This window comes from Hydractinia symbiolongicarpus, chromosome 1, assembly GCF_029227915.1.
Source record: "Hydractinia symbiolongicarpus strain clone_291-10 chromosome 1, HSymV2.1, whole genome shotgun sequence".
NCBI lineage: Eukaryota > Metazoa > Cnidaria > Hydrozoa > Anthoathecata > Hydractiniidae > Hydractinia > Hydractinia symbiolongicarpus.
The window spans coordinates 27736819-27755876 of NC_079875.1; the positions used below are offsets into that span (position 1 = coordinate 27736819).

General features: G+C 41.1%; 51 non-coding genes across 51 annotated transcripts; all 51 read left to right on the top strand.

Moving 5' to 3' along the window:
- Positions 1-143: 143 nt before the first annotated feature.
- Trnap-ugg (transfer RNA proline (anticodon UGG)) lies at positions 144-215 on the top strand. The gene has a single exon. It is a non-coding gene; the product is annotated as a tRNA-Pro (tRNA).
- Positions 216-632: 417 nt separating this feature from the next.
- On the top strand, positions 633-709 carry Trnaw-cca (transfer RNA tryptophan (anticodon CCA)). Its single transcript has one exon. It is a non-coding gene; the product is annotated as a tRNA-Trp (tRNA).
- Positions 710-909: 200 nt separating this feature from the next.
- On the top strand, positions 910-981 carry Trnap-ugg (transfer RNA proline (anticodon UGG)). Its single transcript has one exon. It is a non-coding gene; the product is annotated as a tRNA-Pro (tRNA).
- Positions 982-1397: 416 nt separating this feature from the next.
- Trnaw-cca (transfer RNA tryptophan (anticodon CCA)) lies at positions 1398-1469 on the top strand. Its single transcript has one exon. It is a non-coding gene; the product is annotated as a tRNA-Trp (tRNA).
- A 199-nt stretch (positions 1470-1668) lies between these two features.
- Positions 1669-1740, top strand: Trnap-ugg (transfer RNA proline (anticodon UGG)). Its single transcript has one exon. It is a non-coding gene; the product is annotated as a tRNA-Pro (tRNA).
- Positions 1741-2156: 416 nt separating this feature from the next.
- Trnaw-cca (transfer RNA tryptophan (anticodon CCA)) lies at positions 2157-2228 on the top strand. The gene has a single exon. It is a non-coding gene; the product is annotated as a tRNA-Trp (tRNA).
- A 103-nt stretch (positions 2229-2331) lies between these two features.
- Positions 2332-2403, top strand: Trnaw-cca (transfer RNA tryptophan (anticodon CCA)). Its single transcript has one exon. It is a non-coding gene; the product is annotated as a tRNA-Trp (tRNA).
- A 200-nt stretch (positions 2404-2603) lies between these two features.
- On the top strand, positions 2604-2675 carry Trnap-ugg (transfer RNA proline (anticodon UGG)). Its single transcript has one exon. It is a non-coding gene; the product is annotated as a tRNA-Pro (tRNA).
- A 417-nt stretch (positions 2676-3092) lies between these two features.
- Trnaw-cca (transfer RNA tryptophan (anticodon CCA)) lies at positions 3093-3164 on the top strand. The gene has a single exon. It is a non-coding gene; the product is annotated as a tRNA-Trp (tRNA).
- Positions 3165-3364: 200 nt separating this feature from the next.
- On the top strand, positions 3365-3436 carry Trnap-ugg (transfer RNA proline (anticodon UGG)). Its single transcript has one exon. It is a non-coding gene; the product is annotated as a tRNA-Pro (tRNA).
- Positions 3437-3853: 417 nt separating this feature from the next.
- Trnaw-cca (transfer RNA tryptophan (anticodon CCA)) lies at positions 3854-3925 on the top strand. Its single transcript has one exon. It is a non-coding gene; the product is annotated as a tRNA-Trp (tRNA).
- Positions 3926-4028: 103 nt separating this feature from the next.
- Trnaw-cca (transfer RNA tryptophan (anticodon CCA)) lies at positions 4029-4100 on the top strand. Its single transcript has one exon. It is a non-coding gene; the product is annotated as a tRNA-Trp (tRNA).
- A 200-nt stretch (positions 4101-4300) lies between these two features.
- Trnap-ugg (transfer RNA proline (anticodon UGG)) lies at positions 4301-4372 on the top strand. The gene has a single exon. It is a non-coding gene; the product is annotated as a tRNA-Pro (tRNA).
- Positions 4373-4789: 417 nt separating this feature from the next.
- On the top strand, positions 4790-4861 carry Trnaw-cca (transfer RNA tryptophan (anticodon CCA)). Its single transcript has one exon. It is a non-coding gene; the product is annotated as a tRNA-Trp (tRNA).
- A 200-nt stretch (positions 4862-5061) lies between these two features.
- Positions 5062-5133, top strand: Trnap-ugg (transfer RNA proline (anticodon UGG)). The gene has a single exon. It is a non-coding gene; the product is annotated as a tRNA-Pro (tRNA).
- A 417-nt stretch (positions 5134-5550) lies between these two features.
- Positions 5551-5622, top strand: Trnaw-cca (transfer RNA tryptophan (anticodon CCA)). Its single transcript has one exon. It is a non-coding gene; the product is annotated as a tRNA-Trp (tRNA).
- Positions 5623-5821: 199 nt separating this feature from the next.
- Positions 5822-5893, top strand: Trnap-ugg (transfer RNA proline (anticodon UGG)). The gene has a single exon. It is a non-coding gene; the product is annotated as a tRNA-Pro (tRNA).
- A 415-nt stretch (positions 5894-6308) lies between these two features.
- On the top strand, positions 6309-6380 carry Trnaw-cca (transfer RNA tryptophan (anticodon CCA)). Its single transcript has one exon. It is a non-coding gene; the product is annotated as a tRNA-Trp (tRNA).
- A 103-nt stretch (positions 6381-6483) lies between these two features.
- Positions 6484-6555, top strand: Trnaw-cca (transfer RNA tryptophan (anticodon CCA)). Its single transcript has one exon. It is a non-coding gene; the product is annotated as a tRNA-Trp (tRNA).
- A 200-nt stretch (positions 6556-6755) lies between these two features.
- Trnap-ugg (transfer RNA proline (anticodon UGG)) lies at positions 6756-6827 on the top strand. The gene has a single exon. It is a non-coding gene; the product is annotated as a tRNA-Pro (tRNA).
- Positions 6828-7244: 417 nt separating this feature from the next.
- Positions 7245-7316, top strand: Trnaw-cca (transfer RNA tryptophan (anticodon CCA)). The gene has a single exon. It is a non-coding gene; the product is annotated as a tRNA-Trp (tRNA).
- Positions 7317-7419: 103 nt separating this feature from the next.
- Trnaw-cca (transfer RNA tryptophan (anticodon CCA)) lies at positions 7420-7491 on the top strand. The gene has a single exon. It is a non-coding gene; the product is annotated as a tRNA-Trp (tRNA).
- A 200-nt stretch (positions 7492-7691) lies between these two features.
- Trnap-ugg (transfer RNA proline (anticodon UGG)) lies at positions 7692-7763 on the top strand. The gene has a single exon. It is a non-coding gene; the product is annotated as a tRNA-Pro (tRNA).
- A 417-nt stretch (positions 7764-8180) lies between these two features.
- Positions 8181-8252, top strand: Trnaw-cca (transfer RNA tryptophan (anticodon CCA)). Its single transcript has one exon. It is a non-coding gene; the product is annotated as a tRNA-Trp (tRNA).
- A 200-nt stretch (positions 8253-8452) lies between these two features.
- Trnap-ugg (transfer RNA proline (anticodon UGG)) lies at positions 8453-8524 on the top strand. The gene has a single exon. It is a non-coding gene; the product is annotated as a tRNA-Pro (tRNA).
- Positions 8525-8941: 417 nt separating this feature from the next.
- Positions 8942-9013, top strand: Trnaw-cca (transfer RNA tryptophan (anticodon CCA)). Its single transcript has one exon. It is a non-coding gene; the product is annotated as a tRNA-Trp (tRNA).
- A 199-nt stretch (positions 9014-9212) lies between these two features.
- Positions 9213-9284, top strand: Trnap-ugg (transfer RNA proline (anticodon UGG)). Its single transcript has one exon. It is a non-coding gene; the product is annotated as a tRNA-Pro (tRNA).
- Positions 9285-9700: 416 nt separating this feature from the next.
- Trnaw-cca (transfer RNA tryptophan (anticodon CCA)) lies at positions 9701-9772 on the top strand. Its single transcript has one exon. It is a non-coding gene; the product is annotated as a tRNA-Trp (tRNA).
- A 199-nt stretch (positions 9773-9971) lies between these two features.
- Positions 9972-10043, top strand: Trnap-ugg (transfer RNA proline (anticodon UGG)). Its single transcript has one exon. It is a non-coding gene; the product is annotated as a tRNA-Pro (tRNA).
- A 416-nt stretch (positions 10044-10459) lies between these two features.
- Trnaw-cca (transfer RNA tryptophan (anticodon CCA)) lies at positions 10460-10531 on the top strand. The gene has a single exon. It is a non-coding gene; the product is annotated as a tRNA-Trp (tRNA).
- A 200-nt stretch (positions 10532-10731) lies between these two features.
- Trnap-ugg (transfer RNA proline (anticodon UGG)) lies at positions 10732-10803 on the top strand. Its single transcript has one exon. It is a non-coding gene; the product is annotated as a tRNA-Pro (tRNA).
- Positions 10804-11219: 416 nt separating this feature from the next.
- On the top strand, positions 11220-11291 carry Trnaw-cca (transfer RNA tryptophan (anticodon CCA)). The gene has a single exon. It is a non-coding gene; the product is annotated as a tRNA-Trp (tRNA).
- Positions 11292-11491: 200 nt separating this feature from the next.
- Trnap-ugg (transfer RNA proline (anticodon UGG)) lies at positions 11492-11563 on the top strand. The gene has a single exon. It is a non-coding gene; the product is annotated as a tRNA-Pro (tRNA).
- A 417-nt stretch (positions 11564-11980) lies between these two features.
- On the top strand, positions 11981-12052 carry Trnaw-cca (transfer RNA tryptophan (anticodon CCA)). The gene has a single exon. It is a non-coding gene; the product is annotated as a tRNA-Trp (tRNA).
- Positions 12053-12741: 689 nt separating this feature from the next.
- On the top strand, positions 12742-12813 carry Trnaw-cca (transfer RNA tryptophan (anticodon CCA)). The gene has a single exon. It is a non-coding gene; the product is annotated as a tRNA-Trp (tRNA).
- A 199-nt stretch (positions 12814-13012) lies between these two features.
- On the top strand, positions 13013-13084 carry Trnap-ugg (transfer RNA proline (anticodon UGG)). Its single transcript has one exon. It is a non-coding gene; the product is annotated as a tRNA-Pro (tRNA).
- A 415-nt stretch (positions 13085-13499) lies between these two features.
- On the top strand, positions 13500-13571 carry Trnaw-cca (transfer RNA tryptophan (anticodon CCA)). The gene has a single exon. It is a non-coding gene; the product is annotated as a tRNA-Trp (tRNA).
- Positions 13572-13771: 200 nt separating this feature from the next.
- Trnap-ugg (transfer RNA proline (anticodon UGG)) lies at positions 13772-13843 on the top strand. The gene has a single exon. It is a non-coding gene; the product is annotated as a tRNA-Pro (tRNA).
- Positions 13844-14259: 416 nt separating this feature from the next.
- On the top strand, positions 14260-14331 carry Trnaw-cca (transfer RNA tryptophan (anticodon CCA)). Its single transcript has one exon. It is a non-coding gene; the product is annotated as a tRNA-Trp (tRNA).
- Positions 14332-14531: 200 nt separating this feature from the next.
- On the top strand, positions 14532-14603 carry Trnap-ugg (transfer RNA proline (anticodon UGG)). Its single transcript has one exon. It is a non-coding gene; the product is annotated as a tRNA-Pro (tRNA).
- A 415-nt stretch (positions 14604-15018) lies between these two features.
- On the top strand, positions 15019-15091 carry Trnaw-cca (transfer RNA tryptophan (anticodon CCA)). The gene has a single exon. It is a non-coding gene; the product is annotated as a tRNA-Trp (tRNA).
- Positions 15092-15291: 200 nt separating this feature from the next.
- Trnap-ugg (transfer RNA proline (anticodon UGG)) lies at positions 15292-15363 on the top strand. The gene has a single exon. It is a non-coding gene; the product is annotated as a tRNA-Pro (tRNA).
- A 416-nt stretch (positions 15364-15779) lies between these two features.
- Trnaw-cca (transfer RNA tryptophan (anticodon CCA)) lies at positions 15780-15851 on the top strand. Its single transcript has one exon. It is a non-coding gene; the product is annotated as a tRNA-Trp (tRNA).
- A 200-nt stretch (positions 15852-16051) lies between these two features.
- Positions 16052-16123, top strand: Trnap-ugg (transfer RNA proline (anticodon UGG)). The gene has a single exon. It is a non-coding gene; the product is annotated as a tRNA-Pro (tRNA).
- A 416-nt stretch (positions 16124-16539) lies between these two features.
- Trnaw-cca (transfer RNA tryptophan (anticodon CCA)) lies at positions 16540-16611 on the top strand. Its single transcript has one exon. It is a non-coding gene; the product is annotated as a tRNA-Trp (tRNA).
- Positions 16612-16811: 200 nt separating this feature from the next.
- On the top strand, positions 16812-16883 carry Trnap-ugg (transfer RNA proline (anticodon UGG)). The gene has a single exon. It is a non-coding gene; the product is annotated as a tRNA-Pro (tRNA).
- Positions 16884-17298: 415 nt separating this feature from the next.
- Positions 17299-17371, top strand: Trnaw-cca (transfer RNA tryptophan (anticodon CCA)). Its single transcript has one exon. It is a non-coding gene; the product is annotated as a tRNA-Trp (tRNA).
- Positions 17372-17571: 200 nt separating this feature from the next.
- On the top strand, positions 17572-17643 carry Trnap-ugg (transfer RNA proline (anticodon UGG)). Its single transcript has one exon. It is a non-coding gene; the product is annotated as a tRNA-Pro (tRNA).
- A 416-nt stretch (positions 17644-18059) lies between these two features.
- Positions 18060-18131, top strand: Trnaw-cca (transfer RNA tryptophan (anticodon CCA)). Its single transcript has one exon. It is a non-coding gene; the product is annotated as a tRNA-Trp (tRNA).
- Positions 18132-18331: 200 nt separating this feature from the next.
- Positions 18332-18403, top strand: Trnap-ugg (transfer RNA proline (anticodon UGG)). The gene has a single exon. It is a non-coding gene; the product is annotated as a tRNA-Pro (tRNA).
- A 416-nt stretch (positions 18404-18819) lies between these two features.
- Trnaw-cca (transfer RNA tryptophan (anticodon CCA)) lies at positions 18820-18891 on the top strand. The gene has a single exon. It is a non-coding gene; the product is annotated as a tRNA-Trp (tRNA).
- Positions 18892-19058: the final 167 nt, after the last annotated feature.

Below are 19058 nucleotides of genomic sequence, written 5' to 3' on the forward strand. Positions count from 1 at the left end.
TAAGAAGAAAATCTTGCTTCAGGTTGTGACTTCATTATTGCGTACTGAGGCTTTTTTTATATCCTTAGAGACAACGAAGACAGTCCCCATTTTTCCAAAGCCATTCCTAAGAGAACATTGTGACATGTTGCATGTGACATGGAGGCTCAATGGTCTAGTGGCATGATTCTCGCTTTGGGTGCGAGAGGTCCCGGGTTCAAATCCCGGTTGATCCCAATATTAAAGTGTAACTAATGTTAAAGATAGGGACTGTCTTCTTCGTCTCTATGGATATAATAAAATGCACGGGACATAGAGGCTCAATGGTCTAGTGGCATGATTCTTGCTTTAGGTTCAAATCCCGGTTGAGCCCATTGTTGGAGTGTAACTAATGTTGTCAGTGCAATTTCCGCTTGTTTCATTTTTTACAAAGACACTCAAAATAGCTCATCCTTAATGCTCTTTACTGCAGAGAACAAACCAAACTCGTCTGTATCGCAAGTCTTGCCCTGAAGTTAAGAGTACTTCCTTATTTTAGGTGTTATCACATGCGCCTAACATCCCTAACGTGCCTTTTGGATTCGGGTCAGGTACACATGTAGTAATAACTTAAACTACTCTGGGTCCCAGTCTTACGCAGTTGTATAGCTACGGACTCTGTGGCGCAATAACTCTGTAGCGCGTCTGACTCCAGATCAGAAGGTTGCGTGTTCAATTCACGTCAGAGTCAGAAAAAACAGTATTAAAACATGGTTACAAAATAATAGTTCTTAAGTTAAGTAATTGTAAGAAGAAAATCTTGCTTCAGGTTGTGACTTCATTATTGCGTACTGATGCTTTTTTTTATGTCCTTAGAGACAACGAAGACAGTCCCTATTTTTCCAAATCCATTCTTAATAGAACATTGTGACATGTTGCATGTGACATGGAGGCTCAATGGTCTAGTGGCATGATTCTCGCTTTGGGTGCGAGAGGTCCCGGGTTCAAATCTCGGTTGAGCCCCTAATTAAAGAGTAACTAATGTTAAAGATAGGGACTGTCTTCTTCGTCTCTATGGATATAATAAAATACAAGGGACATAGAGGCTCAATGGTCTAGTGGCATGATTCTTGCTTTAGGTTCAAATCCCGGTTGAGCCCATTGTTGGAGTGTAACTAATGTTGTCAGTGCAATTTCCGCTTGTTTCATTTTTTACAAAGACACTCGAAATAGCACATTCTTAATGCTATTTACTGAAGAGAACAAACCAAACTCGACTGAATCGCAAGTCTTGCCCTGAAGTTAAGAGTACTTCCTTATTGTAGGTGTTATCACATGCGCCTAACATCCCTAACGTGCCTTTTGGATTCGGGTCAGGCACACATGTAGTAATAACTTAACTACTCTGTGTCCCAGTCTTACGCAGTTGTATAGCCACGGACTCTGTGGCGCAATGGTAGCGCGTCTGACTCCAGATCAGAAGGTTGCGTGTTCAATTCACGTCAGAGTCAGAAAAAACAGTATTAAAACGTGGTTACAAAATAATGGTTCTTGAGTGAAGTAATTGTAAGAAGAAAATCTTGCTCGAAGTTGTGACTTCATTATTGCGTACTGAGGCTTTTTTTATATCCTTAGAGACAACGAAGACAGTCCCCATTTTTCCAAAGCCATTCCTAAGAGAACATTGTGACATGTTGCATGTGACATGGAGGCTCAATGGTCTAGTGGCATGATTCTCGCTTTGGGTGCGAGAGGTCCCGGGTTCAAATCCCGGTTGAGCCCTTTATTAAAGAGTAACTAGTGTTAAAGATAGGGACTGTCTTCTTCGTCTCTATGGATATAATAAAATGCAAGGGACATGGAGGCTCAATGGTCTAGTGGCATGATTCTTGCTTTAGGTTCAAATCCCGGTTGAGCCCATTGTTGGAGTGTAACTAATGTTGTCAGTGCAATTTCCGCTCGTTTCATTTTTTACAAAGACACTCGAAATAGCACATCCTTAATGCTATTTACTGAAGAGAACAAACCAAACTCCACTGAATCGCAAGTCTTGCCCTGAAGTTAAGAGTACTTCCTTATTGTAGGTGTTATCACATGCGCCTAACATCCCTAACGTGCCTTTTGGATTCGGGTCAGGCACACATGTAGTAATAACTTAACTACTCTGGGTCCCAGTCTTATGCAGTTGTATAGCAACGGACTCTGTGGCGCAATGGTAGCGCGTCTGACTCCAGATCAGAAGGTTGCGTGTTCAATTCACGTCAGAGTCAGAAAAAACAGTATTAAAACATGGTTACAAAATAATGGTTCTTGAGTGAAGTAGTTGTAAGAAGAAAATCTTGCTCCACGCTGTGACTGTTGTGAATGGCTACGGACTCTGTGGCGCAATGGTAGCGCGTCTGACTCCAGATCAGAAGGTTGCGTGTTCAATTCACGTCAGAGTCAGAAAAAACAGTATTAAAACAAGGTTACAAAATAATAGTTCTTGAGTTAAGTAATTGTAAGAAGAAAATCTTGCTTCAGGTTGTGACTTCATTATTGCGTACTGAGGCTTCTTTTTATATCCTTAGAGACAACGAAGACAGTCCCTATTTTTCCAAATCCATTCTTAATAGAACATTGTGACATGTTGCATGTGACATGGAGGCTCAATGGTCTAGTGGCATGATTTTCGCTTTGGGTGCGAGAGGTCCCGGGTTCAAATCCCGGTTGAGCCCATTATTAAAGTGTAACTAATGTTAAAGATAGGGACTGTCTTCTTCGTCTCTATGGATATAATAAAATGCACGGGACATAGAGGCTCAATGGTCTAGTGGCATGATTCTTGCTTTAGGTTCAAATCCCGGTTGAGCCCATTGTTGGAGTGTAACTAATGTTGTCAGTGCAATTTCCCCTTGTTTCAATTTTTACAAAGACACTCGAAATAGCTCATCCTTAATGCTCTTTACTGCAGAGAACAAACCAAACTCGTCTGAATCGCAAGTCTTGCCCTGAAGTTAAGAGTACTTCCTTATTTTAGGTGTTATCACATGCGCCTAACATCCCTAACGTGCCTTTTGGATTCGGGTCAGGTACACATGTAGTAATAACTTAAACTACTCTGGGTCCCAGTCTTACGCAGTTGTATAGCTACGGACTCTGTGGCGCAATGGTAGCGCGTCTGACTCCAGATCAGAAGGTTGCGTGTTCAATTCACGTCAGAGTCAGAAAAAACAGTATTAAAACAAGGTTACAAAATAATAGTTCTTGAGTTAAGTAATTGTAAGAAGAAAATCTTGCTTCAGGTTGTGACTTCATTATTGCGTACTGAGGCTTTTTTTTATATCCTTAGAGACAACGAAGACAGTCCCTATTTTTCCAAATCCATTCTTAATAGAACATTGTGATATGTTGCATATGACATGGAGGCTCAATGGTCTAGTGGCATGATTCTCGCTTTGGGTGCGAGAGGTCCCGGGTTCAAATCCCGGTTGAGCCCATTATTAAAGTGTAACTAATGTTAAAGATAGGGACTGTCTTCTTCGTCTCTATGGATATAATAAAATGCACGGGACATAGAGGCTCAATGGTCTAGTGGCATGATTCTTGCTTTAGGTTCAAATCCCAGTGAAGCCCATTGTTGGAGTGTAACTAATGTTGTCAGTGCAATTTCCGCTTGTTTCATTTTTTAGAAAGACACTCGAAATAGCACATCCTTAATGCTATTTACTGCAGAGAACAAACCAAACTAGACTGAATCGCAAGTCTTGCCCTGAAGTTAAGAGTACTTCCTTATTGTAGGTGTTATCACATGCGCCTAACATCCCTAACGTGCCTTTTGGATTCGGGTCAGGTACAAATGTAGTAATAACTTAAACTACTCTGGGTCCCAGTCTTATGCAGTTGTATAGCTACGGACTCTGTGGCGCAATGGTAGCGCGTCTGACTCCAGATCAAAAGGTTGCGTGTTCAATTCACGTCAGAGTCAGAAAAAACAGTATTAAAACATGGTTACAAAATAATGGTTCTTGAGTGAAGTAGTTGTAAGAAGAAAATCTTGCTCCACGCTGTGACTGTTGTGAATGGCTACGGACTCTGTGGCGCAATGGTAGCGCGTCTGACTCCAGATCAGAAGGTTGCGTGTTCAATTCACGTCAGAGTCAGAAAAAACAGTATTAAAACAAGGTTACAAAATAATAGTTCTTGAGTTAAGTAATTGTAAGAAGAAAATCTTGCTTCAGGTTGTGACTTCATTATTGCGTACTGAGGCTTCTTTTTATATCCTTAGAGACAACGAAGACAGTCCCTATTTTTCCAAATCCATTCTTAATAGAACATTGTGACATGTTGCATGTGACATGGAGGCTCAATGGTCTAGTGGCATGATTCTCGCTTTGGGTGCGAGAGGTCCCGGGTTCAAATCCCGGTTGAGCCCATTATTAAAGTGTAACTAATGTTAAAGATAGGGACTGTCTTCTTCGTCTCTATGGATATAATAAAATGCACGGGACATAGAGGCTCAATGGTCTAGTGGCATGATTCTTGCTTTAGGTTCAAATCCCGGTTGAGCCCATTGTTGGAGTGTAACTAATGTTGTCAGTGCAATTTCCGCTTGTTTCATTTTTTACAAAGACACTCGAAATAGCTCATCCTTAATGCTCTTTACTGCAGAGAACAAACCAAACTCGTCTGAATCGCAAGTCTTGCCCTGAAGTTAAGAGTACTTCCTTATTTTAGGTGTTATCACATGCGCCTAACATCCCTAACGTGCCTTTTGGATTCGGGTCAGGTACACATGTAGTAATAACTTAAACTACTCTGGGTCCCAGTCTTACGCAGTTGTATAGCTACGGACTCTGTGGCGCAATGGTAGCGCGTCTGACTCCAGATCAGAATGTTGCGTGTTCAATTCACGTCAGAGTCAGAAAAAACAGTATTAAAACAAGGTTACAAAATAATAGTTCTTGAGTTAAGTAATTGTAAGAAGAAAATCTTGCTTCAGGTTGTGACTTCATTATTGCGTACTGAGGCTTTTTTTTATATCCTTAGAGACAACGAAGACAGTCCCTATTTTTCCAAATCCATTCTTAATAGAACATTGTGATATGTTGCATATGACATGGAGGCTCAATGGTCTAGTGGCATGATTCTCGCTTTGGGTGCGAGAGGTCCCGGGTTCAAATCCCGGTTGAGCCCATTATTAAAGTGTAACTAATGTTAAAGATAGGGACTGTCTTCTTCGTCTCTATGGATATAATAAAATGCACGGGACATAGAGGCTCAATGGTCTAGTGGCATGATTCTTGCTTTAGGTTCAAATCCCAGTGAAGCCCATTGTTGGAGTGTAACTAATGTTGTCAGTGCAATTTCCGCTTGTTTCATTTTTTAGAAAGACACTCGAAATAGCACATCCTTAATGCTATTTACTGCAGAGAACAAACCAAACTAGACTGAATCGCAAGTCTTGCCCTGAAGTTAAGAGTACTTCCTTATTGTAGGTGTTATCACATGCGCCTAACATCCCTAACGTGCCTTTTGGATTCGGGTCAGGTACACATGTAGTAATAACTTAAACTACTCTGGGTCCCAGTCTTACGCAGTTGTATAGCTACGGACTCTGTGGCGCAATGGTAGCGCGTCTGACTCCAGATCAAAAGGTTGCGTGTTCAATTCACGTCAGAGTCAGACAAAACAGTATTAAAACATGGTTACAAAATAATGGTTCTTGAGTGAAGTAATTGTAAGAAGAAAATCTTGCTCCAGGTTGTGACTTCATTATTGCGTACTGAGGCTTTTTTTATATCCTTAGAGACAACGAAGACAGTCCCTATTTTTCCAAAGCTATTCTTAATAGAATATTGTGACATGTTGCATGTGACATGGAGGCTCAATGGTCTAGTGGCATGATTCTCGCTTTGGGTGTGAGAGGTCCCGGGTTCAAATCCCGGTTGAGCCCATTACTAAAGTGTAACAAATGTTAAAGATAGGGACTGTCTTCTCGTCTCTATGGATATAATAAAATGCACGGGACATAGAGGCTCAATGGTCTAGTGGCATGATTCTTGCTTTAGGTTCAAATCCCGGTTGAGCCCATTGTTGGAGTGCAACTAATGTTGTCAGTGCAATTTCCGCTTGTTTCATTTTTTACAAAGACACTCGAAATAGCACATCCTTAATGCTATTTCCTGCAGAAAACAAACCAAACTCGACTGAATCGCAAGTCTTGCCCTGTAGTTAAGAGTACTTCCTTATTGTAGGTGTTATCACATGCGCCTAACATCCCTAACGTGCATTTTGGATTCGGGTCAGGCACACATGTAGTAATAACTTAACTAATCTGGGTCCCAGTCTTACGCAGTTGTATAGCTACGGACTCTGTGGCGCAATGGTAGCGCGTCTGACTCCAGATCAAAAGGTTGCGTGTTCAATTCACGTCAGAGTCAGAAAAAACAGTATTAAAACATGGTTACAAAATAATGGTTCTTGAGTGAAGTAGTTGTAAGAAGAAAATCTTGCTCCATGCTGTGACTGTTGTGAATGGCTACGGACTCTGTGGCGCAATGGTAGCGCGTCTGACTCCAGATCAGAAGGTTGCGTGTTCAATTCACGTCAGAGTCAGAAAAAACAGTATTAAAACAAGGTTACAAAATAATAGTTCTTGAGTTAAGTAATTGTAAGAAGAAAATCTTGCTTCAGGTTGTGACTTCATTATTGCGTACTGAGGCTTCTTTTTATATCCTTAGAGACAACGAAGACAGTCCCTATTTTTCCAAATCCATTCTTAATAGAACATTGTGACATGTTGCATGTGACATGGAGGCTCAATGGTCTAGTGGCATGATTCTCGCTTTGGGTGCGAGAGGTCCCGGGTTCAAATCCCGGTTGAGCCCATTATTAAAGTGTAACTAATGTTAAAGATAGGGACTGTCTTCTTCGTCTCTATGGATATAATAAAATGCACGGGACATAGAGGCTCAATGGTCTAGTGGCATGATTCTTGCTTTAGGTTCAAATCCCGGTTGAGCCCATTGTTGGAGTGTAACTAATGTTGTCAGTGCAATTTCCGCTTGTTTCATTTTTTACAAAGACACTCGAAATAGCTCATCCTTAATGCTCTTTACTGCAGAGAACAAACCAAACTCGTCTGAATCGCAAGTCTTGCCCTGAAGTTAAGAGTACTTCCTTATTTTAGGTGTTATCACATGCGCCTAACATCCCTAACGTGCCTTTTGGATTCGGGTCAGGTACACATGTAGTAATAACTTAAACTACTCTGGGTCCCAGTCTTACGCAGTTGTATAGCTACGGACTCTGTGGCGCAATGGTAGCGCGTCTGACTCCAGATCAAAAGGTTGCGTGTTCAATTCACGTCAGAGTCAGAAAAAACAGTATTAAAACATGGTTACAAAATAATGGTTCTTGAGTGAAGTAGTTGTAAGAAGAAAATCTTGCTCCACGCTGTGACTGTTGTGAATGGCTACGGACTCTGTGGCGCAATGGTAGCGCGTCTGACTCCAGATCAGAAGGTTGCGTGTTCAATTCACGTCAGAGTCAGAAAAAACAGTATTAAAACAAGGTTACAAAATAATAGTTCTTGAGTTAAGTAATTGTAAGAAGAAAATCTTGCTTCAGGTTGTGACTTCATTATTGCGTACTGAGGCTTCTTTTTATATCCTTAGAGACAACGAAGACAGTCCCTATTTTTCCAAATCCATTCTTAATAGAACATTGTGACATGTTGCATGTGACATGGAGGCTCAATGGTCTAGTGGCATGATTCTCGCTTTGGGTGCGAGAGGTCCCGGGTTCAAATCCCGGTTGAGCCCATTATTAAAGTGTAACTAATGTTAAAGATAGGGACTGTCTTCTTCGTCTCTATGGATATAATAAAATGCACGGGACATAGAGGCTCAATGGTCTAGTGGCATGATTCTTGCTTTAGGTTCAAATCCCGGTTGAGCCCATTGTTGGAGTGTAACTAATGTTGTCAGTGCAATTTCCGCTTGTTTCATTTTTTACAAAGACACTCGAAATAGCTCATCCTTAATGCTCTTTACTGCAGAGAACAAACCAAACTCGTCTGAATCGCAAGTCTTGCCCTGAAGTTAAGAGTACTTCCTTATTTTAGGTGTTATCACATGCGCCTAACATCCCTAACGTGCCTTTTGGATTCGGGTCAGGTACACATGTAGTAATAACTTAAACTACTCTGGGTCCCAGTCTTACGCAGTTGTATAGCTACGGACTCTGTGGCGCAATGGTAGCGCGTCTGACTCCAGATCAGAAGGTTGCGTGTTCAATTCACGTCAGAGTCAGAAAAAACAGTATTAAAACAAGGTTACAAAATAATAGTTCTTGAGTTAAGTAATTGTAAGAAGAAAATCTTGCTTCAGGTTGTGACTTCGTTATTGCGTACTGAGGCTTTTTTTTATATCCTTAGAGACAACGAAGACAGTTCCTATTTTTCCAAATCCATTCTTAATAGAACATTGTGATATGTTGCATATGACATGGAGGCTCAATGGTCTAGTGGCATGATTCTCGCTTTGGGTGCGAGAGGTCCCGGGTTCAAATCCCGGTTGAGCCCATTATTAAAGTGTAACTAATGTTAAAGATAGGGACTGTCTTCTTCGTCTCTATGGATATAATAAAATGCACGGGACATAGAGGCTCAATGGTCTAGTGGCATGATTCTTGCTTTAGGTTCAAATCCCAGTGAAGCCCATTGTTGGAGTGTAACTAATGTTGTCAGTGCAATTTCCGCTTGTTTCATTTTTTAGAAAGACACTCGAAATAGCACATCCTTAATGCTATTTACTGCAGAGAACAAACCAAACTAGACTGAATCGCAAGTCTTGCCCTGAAGTTAAGAGTACTTCCTTATTGTAGGTGTTATCACATGCGCCTAACATCCCTAACGTGCCTTTTGGATTCGGGTCAGGTACACATGTAGTAATAACTTAAACTACTCTGGGTCCCAGTCTTACGCAGTTGTATAGCTACGGACTCTGTGGCGCAATGGTAGCGCGTCTGACTCCAGATCAAAAGGTTGCGTGTTCAATTCACGTCAGAGTCAGACAAAACAGTATTAAAACATGGTTACAAAATAATGGTTCTTGAGTGAAGTAATTGTAAGAAGAAAATCTTGCTCCAGGTTGTGACTTCATTATTGCGTACTGAGGCTTTTTTTATATCCTTAGAGACAACGAAGACAGTCCCTATTTTTCCAAAGCCAATCTTAATAGAATATTGTGACATGTTGCATGTGACATGGAGGCTCAATGGTCTAGTGGCATGATTCTCGCTTTGGGTGTGAGAGGTCCCGGGTTCAAATCCCGGTTGAGCCCATTACTAAAGTGTAACTAATGTTAAAGATAGGGACTGTCTTCTCGTCTCTATGGATATAATAAAATGCACGGGACATAGAGGCTCAATGGTCTAGTGGCATGATTCTTGCTTTAGGTTCAAATCCCGGTTGAGCCCATTGTTGGAGTGCAACTAATGTTGTCAGTGCAATTTCCGCTTGTTTCATTTTTTAGAAAGACACTCGAAATAGCACATCCTTAATGCTATTTACTGCAGAGAACAAACCAAACTAGACTGAATCGCAAGTCTTGCCCTGAAGTTAAGAGTACTTCCTTATTGTAGGTGTTATCACATGCGCCTAACATCCCTAACGTGCCTTTTGGATTCGGGTCAGGTACACATGTAGTAATAACTTAAACTACTCTGGGTCCCAGTCTTACGCAGTTGTATAGCTACGGACTCTGTGGCGCAATGGCAGCGCGTCTGACTCCAGATCAAAAGGTTGCGTGTTCAATTCACGTCAGAGTCAGACAAAACAGTATTAAAACATGGTTACAAAATAATGGTTCTTGAGTGAAGTAATTGTAAGAAGAAAATCTTGCTCCAGGTTGTGACTTCATTATTGCGTACTGAGGCTTTTTTTATATCCTTAGAGACAACGAAGACAGTCCCTATTTTTCCAAAGCTATTCTTAATAGAATATTGTGACATGTTGCATGTGACATGGAGGCTCAATGGTCTAGTGGCATGATTCTCGCTTTGGGTGTGAGAGGTCCCGGGTTCAAATCCCGGTTGAGCCCATTACTAAAGTGTAACTAATGTTAAAGATAGGGACTGTCTTCTCGTCTCTATGGATATAATAAAATGCACGGGACATAGAGGCTCAATGGTCTAGTGGCATGATTCTTGCTTTAGGTTCAAATCCCGGTTGAGCCCATTGTTGGAGTGTAACTAATGTTGTCAGTGCAATTTCCGCTTGTTTCATTTTTTACAAAGACACTCGAAATAGCTCATCCTTAATGCTCTTTACTGCAGAGAACAAACCAAACTCGACTGAATCGCAAGTCTTGCCCTGAAGTTAAGAGTACTTCTTTTTTTTAGGTGATTTCACATGCGCCTAACATCCCTAACGAGCCTTTTGGATTCGGGTCAGGTACACATGTAGTAATAACTTAAACTACTCTTGGTCCCAGTCTTACGCAGTTGTATAGCTACGGACTCTGTGGCGCAATGGTAGCGCGTCTGACTCCAGATCAGAAGGTTGCGTGTTCAATTCAAGTCAGAGTCAGAAAAAACAGTATTAAAACATGGTTACAAAATAATAGTTCTTGAGTTAAGTAATTGTAAGAAGAAAATCTTGCTTCAGGTTGTGACTTCATTATTGCGTACTGAGGCTTTTTTTTATATCCTTAGAGACAACGAAGACAGTCCCTATTTTTCCAAATCCATTCTTAATAGAACATTGTGACATGTTGCATGTGACATGGAGGCTCAATGGTCTAGTGGCATGATTCTCGCTTTGGGTGCGAGAGGTCCCGGGTTCAAATCCCGGTTGAGCCCATTATTAAAGTGTAACTAATGTTAAAGATAGGGACTGTCTTCTTCGTCTCTATGGATATAATAAAATGCACGGGACATAGAGGCTCAATGGTCTAGTGGCATGATTCTTGCTTTAGGTTCAAATCCCGGTTGAGCCCATTGTTGGAGTGCAACTAATGTTGTCAGTGCAATTTCCGCTTGTTTCATTTTTTACAAAGACACTCGAAATAGCACATCCTTAATGCTATTTACTGCAGAAAACAAACCAAACTCGACTGAATCGCAAGTCTTGCCCTGTAGTTAAGAGTACTTCCTTATTGTAGGTGTTATCACATGCGCCTAACATCCCTAACGTGCATTTTGGATTCGGGTCAGGCACACATGTAGTAATAACTTAACTAATCTGGGTCCCAGTCTTACGCAGTTGTATAGCTACGGACTCTGTGGCGCAATGGTAGCGCGTCTGACTCCAGATCAAAAGGTTGCGTGTTCAATTCACGTCAGAGTCAGAAAAAACAGTATTAAAACATGGTTACAAAATAATGGTTCTTGAGTGAAGTAATTGTAAGAAGAAAATCTTGCTCCAGGTTGTGACTTCATTATTGCGTACTGAGGCTGTTTTTTATATCCTTAGAGACAACGAAGACAGTCCCTATTTTTCCAAAGCCATTCTTAATAGAACATTGTGACATGTTGCATGTCACATGAAGGCTCAATGGTCTAGTGGCATGATTCTCGCTTTGGGTGCGAGAGGTCCCGTGTTCAAATCCCGGTTGAGCCCATTATTAAAGTGTAACTAATGTTAAAGATAGGGACTGTCTTCTTCGTCTCTATGGATATAATAAAATGCACAGGACATAGAGGCTCAATGGTCTAGTGGCATGATTCTTGCTTCAGGTTCAAATCCCGGTTGAGCCCATTGTTGGAGTGTAACTAATGTTGTCAGTGCAATTTCCGCTTGTTTCATTTTTTAGAAAGACACTCGAAATAGCACATCCTTAATGCTATTTACTGCAGAGAACAAACCAAAGTAGACTGAATCGCAAGTCTTCCCCTGAAGTTAAGAGTACTTCCTTATTGTAGATGTTATCACATGCGCCTAACATCCCTTACGTGCATTTTGGATTCGGGTCAGGCACACATGTAGTAATAACTTAAACTACTCTGGGTCCCAGTCTTACGCAGTTGTATAGCTCCGGACTCTGTGGCGCAATGGTAGCGCGTCTGACTCCAGATCAGAAGGTTGCGTGTTCAATTCACGTCAGAGTCAGAAAAAACAGTATTAAAACAAGGTTACAAAATAATAGTTCTTGAGTTAAGTAATTGTAAGAAGAAAATCTTGCTCCAGGTTGTGACTTCATTATTGCGTACTGAGGCTGTTTTTTATATCCTTAGACACAACGAAGACAGTCCCTATTTTTCCAAAGCCATTCTTAATAGAACATTGTGACATGTTGCATGTGACATGAAGGCTCAATGGTCTAGTGGCATGCTTCTCGCTTTGGGTGCGTGAGGTCCCGGGTTCAAATCCCGGTTGAGCCCATTATTAAAGTGTAACTAATGTTAAAGATAGGGACTGTCTTCTTCGTCTCTATGGATATAATAAAATGCACGGGACATAGAGGCTCAATGGTCTAGTGGCATGATTCTTGCTTTAGGTTCAAATCCCGGTTGAGCCCATTGTTGGAGTGCAACTAATGTTGTCAGTGCAATTTCCGCTTGTTTCATTTTTTACAAAGACACTCGAAATAGCACATCCTTAATGCTATTTACTGCAGAGAACAAACCAAACTAGACTGAATCGCAAGTCTTGCCCTGAAGTTAAGAGTACTTCCTTATTGTAGGTGTTATCACATGCGCCTAACATCCCTAACGTGCCTTTTGGATTCGGGTCAGGTACACATGTAGTAATAACTTAAACTACTCTGGGTCCCAGTCTTACGCAGTTGTATAGCTACGGACTCTGTGGCGCAATGGTAGCGCGTCTGACTCCAGATCAGAAGGTTGCGTGTTCAATTCACGTCAGAGTCAGAAAAAACAGTATTAAAACATGGTTACAAAATAATGGTTCTTGAGTGAAGTAATTGTAAGAAGAAAATCTTGCTCCAGGTTGTGACTTCATTATTGCGTACTGAGGCTTTTTTTATATCCTTAGAGACAACGAAGACAGTCCCTATTTTTCCAAAGCCATTCTTAATAGAATATTGTGACATGTTGCATGTGACATGGAGGCTCAATGGTCTAGTGGCATGATTCTCGCTTTGGGTGCGAGAGGTCCCGGGTTCAAATCCCGGTTGAGCCCATTATTAAAGTGTAACTAATGTTAAAGATAGGGACTGTCTTCTCGTTTCTATGGATATAATAAAATGCACGGGACATAGAGGCTCAATGGTCTAGTGGCATGATTCTTGCTTTAGGTTCAAATCCCGGTTGAGCCCATTGTTGGAGTGCAACTAATGTTGTCAGTGCAATTTCCGCTTGTTTCATTTTTTACAGAGACACTCGAAATAGCACATCCTTAATGCTATTTACTGCAGAAAACAAACCAAACTCGACTGAATCGCAAGTCTTGCCCTGAAGTTAAGAGTACTTCCTTATTGTAGGTGTTATCACATGCGCCTAACATCCCTAACGTGCATTTTGGATTCGGGTCAGGCACACATGTAGTAATAACTTAACTAATCTGGGTCCCAGTCTTACGCAGTTGTATAGCTACGGACTCTGTGGCGCAATGGTAGCGCGTCTGACTCCAGATCAAAAGGTTGCGTGTTCAATTCACGTCAGAGTCAGAAAAAACAGTATTAAAACATGGTTACAAAATAATGGTTCTTGAGTGAAGTAATTGTAAGAAGAAAATCTTGCTCCAGGTTGTGACTTCATTATTGCGTACTGAGGCTGTTTTTTATATCCTTAGACACAACGAAGACAGTCCCTATTTTTCCAAAGCCATTCTTAATAGAACATTGTGACATGTTGCATGTGACATGAAGGCTCAATGGTCTAGTGGCATGATTCTCGCTTTGGGTGCGAGAGGTCCCGGGTTCAAATCCCGGTTGAGCCCATTATTAAAGTGTAACTAATGTTAAAGATAGGGACTGTCTTCTTCGTCTCTATGGATATAATAAAATGCACGGGACATAGAGGCTCAATGGTCTAGTGGCATGATTCTTGCTTCAGGTTCAAATCCCGGTTGAGCCCATTGTTGGAGTGTAACTAATGTTGTCAGTGCAATTTCCGCTTGTTTCATTTTTTAGAAAGACACTCGAAATAGCACATCCTTAATGCTATTTACTGCAGAGAACAAACCAAAGTAGACTGAATCGCAAGTCTTCCCCTGAAGTTAAGAGTACTTCCTTATTGTAGATGTTATCACATGCGCCTAACATCCCTTACGTGCATTTTGGATTCGGTTCAGGCACACATGTAGTAATAACTTAACTACTCTGGGTCCCAGTCTTACGCAGTTGTATAGCTACGGACTCTGTGGCGCAATGGTAGCGCGTCTGACTCCAGATCAAAAGGTTGCGTGTTCAATTCAAGTCAGAGTCAGAAGAAACAGTACTAAAACATGCTTACAAAATAATAGTTCTTGAGTGAAGTAATTGTAAGAAGAAAATCTTGCTTCAGGTTGTGACTTCATTATTGCGTACTGAGGCTTTTTTTTATATCCTTAGAGACAACGAAGACAGTCCCTATTTTTCCAAATCCATTCTTAATAGAACATTGTGACATGTTGCATGTGACATGGAGGCTCAATGGTCTAGTGGCATGATTCTCGCTTTGGGTGCGAGAGGTCCCGGGTTCAAATCCCGGTTGAGCCCATTATTAAAGTGTAACTAATGTTAAAGATAGGGACTGTCTTCTTCGTCTCTATGGATATAATAAAAGGCACGGGACATAGAGGCTCAATGGTCTAGTGGCATGATTCTTGCTTTAGGTTCAAATCCCGGTTGAGCCCATTGTTGGAGTGTAACTAATGTTGTCAGTGCAATTTCCGCTTGTTTCATTTTTACAAAAACACTCGAAATAGCTCATCCTTAATGCTCTTTACTGCAGAGAACAAACCAAACTCGACTGAATCGCAAGTCTTGCCCTGAAGTTAAGAGTACTTCTTTATTTTAGGTGATTTCACATGCGCCTAACATCCCTAACGTGCCTTTTGGATTCGGGTCAGGTACACATGTAGTAATAACTTAAACTACTCTGGGTCCCAGTCTTACGCAGTTGTATAGCTACGGACTCTGTGGCGCAATGGTAGCGCGTCTGACTCCAGATCAGAAGTTTGCGTGTTCAATTCAAGTCAGAGCCAGAAAAAACAGTATTAAAACATGGTTACAAAATAATAGTTCTTGAGTTAAGTAATTGTAAGAAGAAAATCTTGCTTCAGGTTGTGACTTCATTATTGCGTACTGAGGCTTTTTTTTATATCCTTAGAGACAACGAAGACAGTCCCTATTTTTCCAAATCCATTCTTAATAGAACATTGTGACATGTTGCATGTGACATGGAGGCTCAATGGTCTAGTGGCATGATTCTCGCTTTGGGTGCGAGAGGTCCCGGGTTCAAATCCCGGTTGAGCCCATTATTAAAGTGTAACTAATGTTAAAGATAGGGACTGTCTTCTTCGTCTCTATGGATATAATAAAATGCACGGGACATAGAGGCTCAATGGTCTAGTGGCATGATTCTTGCTTTAGGTTCAAATCCCGGTTGAGCCCATTGTTGGAGTGTAACTAATGTTGTCAGTGCAATTTCCGCTTGTTTCATTTTTTACAAAGACACTCGAAATAGCTCATCCTTAATGCTCTTTACTGCAGAGAACAAACCAAACTCGTCTGAATCGCAAGTCTTGCCCTGAAGTTAAGAGTACTTCCTTATTTTAGGTGTTATCACATGCGCCTAACATCCCTAACGTGCCTTTTGGATTCGGGTCAGGTACACATGTAGTAATAACTTAACTAATCTGGGTCCCAGTCTTACGCAGTTGTATAGCTACGGACTCTGTGGCGCAATGGTAGCGCGTCTGACTCCAGATCAAAAGGTTGCGTGTTCAATTCACGTCAGAGTCAGAAAAAACAGTATTAAAACATGGTTACAAAATAATGGTTCTTGAGTGAAGTAATTGTAAGAAGAAAATCTTGCTCCAGGTTGTGACTTCATTATTGCGTACTGAGGCTGTTTTTTATATCCTTAGACACAACGAAGACAGTCCCTATTTTTCCAAAGCCATTCTTAATAGAACATTGTGACATGTTGCATGTGACATGAAGGCTCAATGGTCTAGTGGCATGATTCTCGCTTTGGGTGCGAGAGGTCCCGGGTTCAAATCTCGGTTGAGCCCATTATTAAAGTGTAACTAATGTTAAAGATAGGGACTGTCTTCTTCGTCTCTATGGATATAATAAAATGCACGGGACATAGAGGCTCAATGGTCTAGTGGCATGATTCTTGCTTCAGGTTCAAATCCCGGTTGAGCCCATTGTTGGAGTGTAACTAATGTTGTCAGTGCAATTTCCGCTTGTTTCATTTTTTAGAAAGACACTCGAAATAGCACATCCTTAATGCTATTTACTGCAGAGAACAAACCAAAGTAGACTGAATCGCAAGTCTTCCCCTGAAGTTAAGAGTACTTCCTTATTGTAGATGTTATCACATGCGCCTAACATCCCTTACGTGCATTTTGGATTCGGTTCAGGCACACATGTAGTAATAACTTAACTACTCTGGGTCCCAGTCTTACGCAGTTGTATAGCTACGGACTCTGTGGCGCAATGGTAGCGCGTCTGACTCCAGATCAAAAGGTTGCGTGTTCAATTCAAGTCAGAGTCAGAAGAAACAGTACTAAAACATGCTTACAAAATAATAGTTCTTGAGTGAAGTAATTGTAAGAAGAAAATCTTGCTTCAGGTTGTGACTTCATTATTGCGTACTGAGGCTTTTTTTTATATCCTTAGAGACAACGAAGACAGTCCCTATTTTTCCAAATCCATTCTTAATAGAACATTGTGACATGTTGCATGTGACATGGAGGCTCAATGGTCTAGTGGCATGATTCTCGCTTTGGGTGCGAGAGGTCCCGGGTTCAAATCCCGGTTGAGCCCATTATTAAAGTGTAACTAATGTTAAAGATAGGGACTGTCTTCTTCGTCTCTATGGATATAATAAAAGGCACGGGACATAGAGGCTCAATGGTCTAGTGGCATGATTCTTGCTTTAGGTTCAAATCCCGGTTGAGCCCATTGTTGGAGTGTAACTAATGTTGTCAGTGCAATTTCCGCTTGTTTCATTTTTACAAAAACACTCGAAATAGCTCATCCTTAATGCTCTTTACTGCAGAGAACAAACCAAACTCGACTGAATCGCAAGTCTTGCCCTGAAGTTAAGAGTACTTCTTTATTTTAGGTGATTTCACATGCGCCTAACATCCCTAACGTGCCTTTTGGATTCGGGTCAGGTACACATGTAGTAATAACTTAAACTACTCTGGGTCCCAGTCTTACGCAGTTGTATAGCTACGGACTCTGTGGCGCAATGGTAGCGCGTCTGACTCCAGATCAGAAGTTTGCGTGTTCAATTCAAGTCAGAGCCAGAAAAAACAGTATTAAAACATGGTTACAAAATAATAGTTCTTGAGTTAAGTAATTGTAAGAAGAAAATCTTGCTTCAGGTTGTGACTTCATTATTGCGTACTGAGGCTTTTTTTTATATCCTTAGAGACAACGAAGACAGTCCCTATTTTTCCAAATCCATTCTTAATAGAACATTGTGACATGTTGCATGTGACATGGAGGCTCAATGGTCTAGTGGCATGATTCTCGCTTTGGGTGCGAGAGGTCCCGGGTTCAAATCCCGGTTGAGCCCATTATTAAAGTGTAACTAATGTTAAAGATAGGGACTGTCTTCTTCGTCTCTATGGATATAATAAAATGCACGGGACATAGAGGCTCAATGGTCTAGTGGCATGATTCTTGCTTTAGGTTCAAATCCCGGTTGAGCCCATTGTTGGAGTGTAACTAATGTTGTCAGTGCAATTTCCGCTTGTTTCATTTTTTACAAAGACACTCGAAATAGCTCATCCTTAATGCTCTTTACTGCAGAGAACAAACCAAACTCGTCTGAATCGCAAGTCTTGCCCTGAAGTTAAGAGTACTTCCTTATTTTAGGTGTTATCACATGCGCCTAACATCCCTAACGTGCCTTTTGGATTCGGGTCAGGTACACATGTAGTAATAACTTAACTAATCTGGGTCCCAGTCTTACGCAGTTGTATAGCTACGGACTCTGTGGCGCAATGGTAGCGCGTCTGACTCCAGATCAAAAGGTTGCGTGTTCAATTCACGTCAGAGTCAGAAAAAACAGTATTAAAACATGGTTACAAAATAATGGTTCTTGAGTGAAGTAATTGTAAGAAGAAAATCTTGCTCCAGGTTGTGACTTCATTATTGCGTACTGAGGCTGTTTTTTATATCCTTAGACACAACGAAGACAGTCCCTATTTTTCCAAAGCCATTCTTAATAGAACATTGTGACATGTTGCATGTGACATGAAGGCTCAATGGTCTAGTGGCATGATTCTCGCTTTGGGTGCGAGAGGTCCCGGGTTCAAATCTCGGTTGAGCCCATTATTAAAGTGTAACTAATGTTAAAGATAGGGACTGTCTTCTTCGTCTCTATGGATATAATAAAATGCACGGGACATAGAGGCTCAATGGTCTAGTGGCATGATTCTTGCTTCAGGTTCAAATCCCGGTTGAGCCCATTGTTGGAGTGTAACTAATGTTGTCAGTGCAATTTCCGCTTGTTTCATTTTTTAGAAAGACACTCGAAATAGCACATCCTTAATGCTATTTACTGCAGAGAACAAACCAAAGTAGACTGAATCGCAAGTCTTCCCCTGAAGTTAAGAGTACTTCCTTATTGTAGATGTTATCACATGCGCCTAACATCCCTTACGTGCATTTTGGATTCGGTTCAGGCACACATGTAGTAATAACTTAACTACTCTGGGTCCCAGTCTTACGCAGTTGTATAGCTACGGACTCTGTGGCGCAATGGTAGCGCGTCTGACTCCAGATCAAAAGGTTGCGTGTTCAATTCAAGTCAGAGTCAGAAGAAACAGTACTAAAACATGCTTACAAAATAATAGTTCTTGAGTGAAGTAATTGTAAGAAGAAAATCTTGCTTCAGGTTGTGACTTCATTATTGCGTACTGAGGCTTTTTTTTATATCCTTAGAGACAACGAAGACAGTCCCTATTTTTCCAAATCCATTCTTAA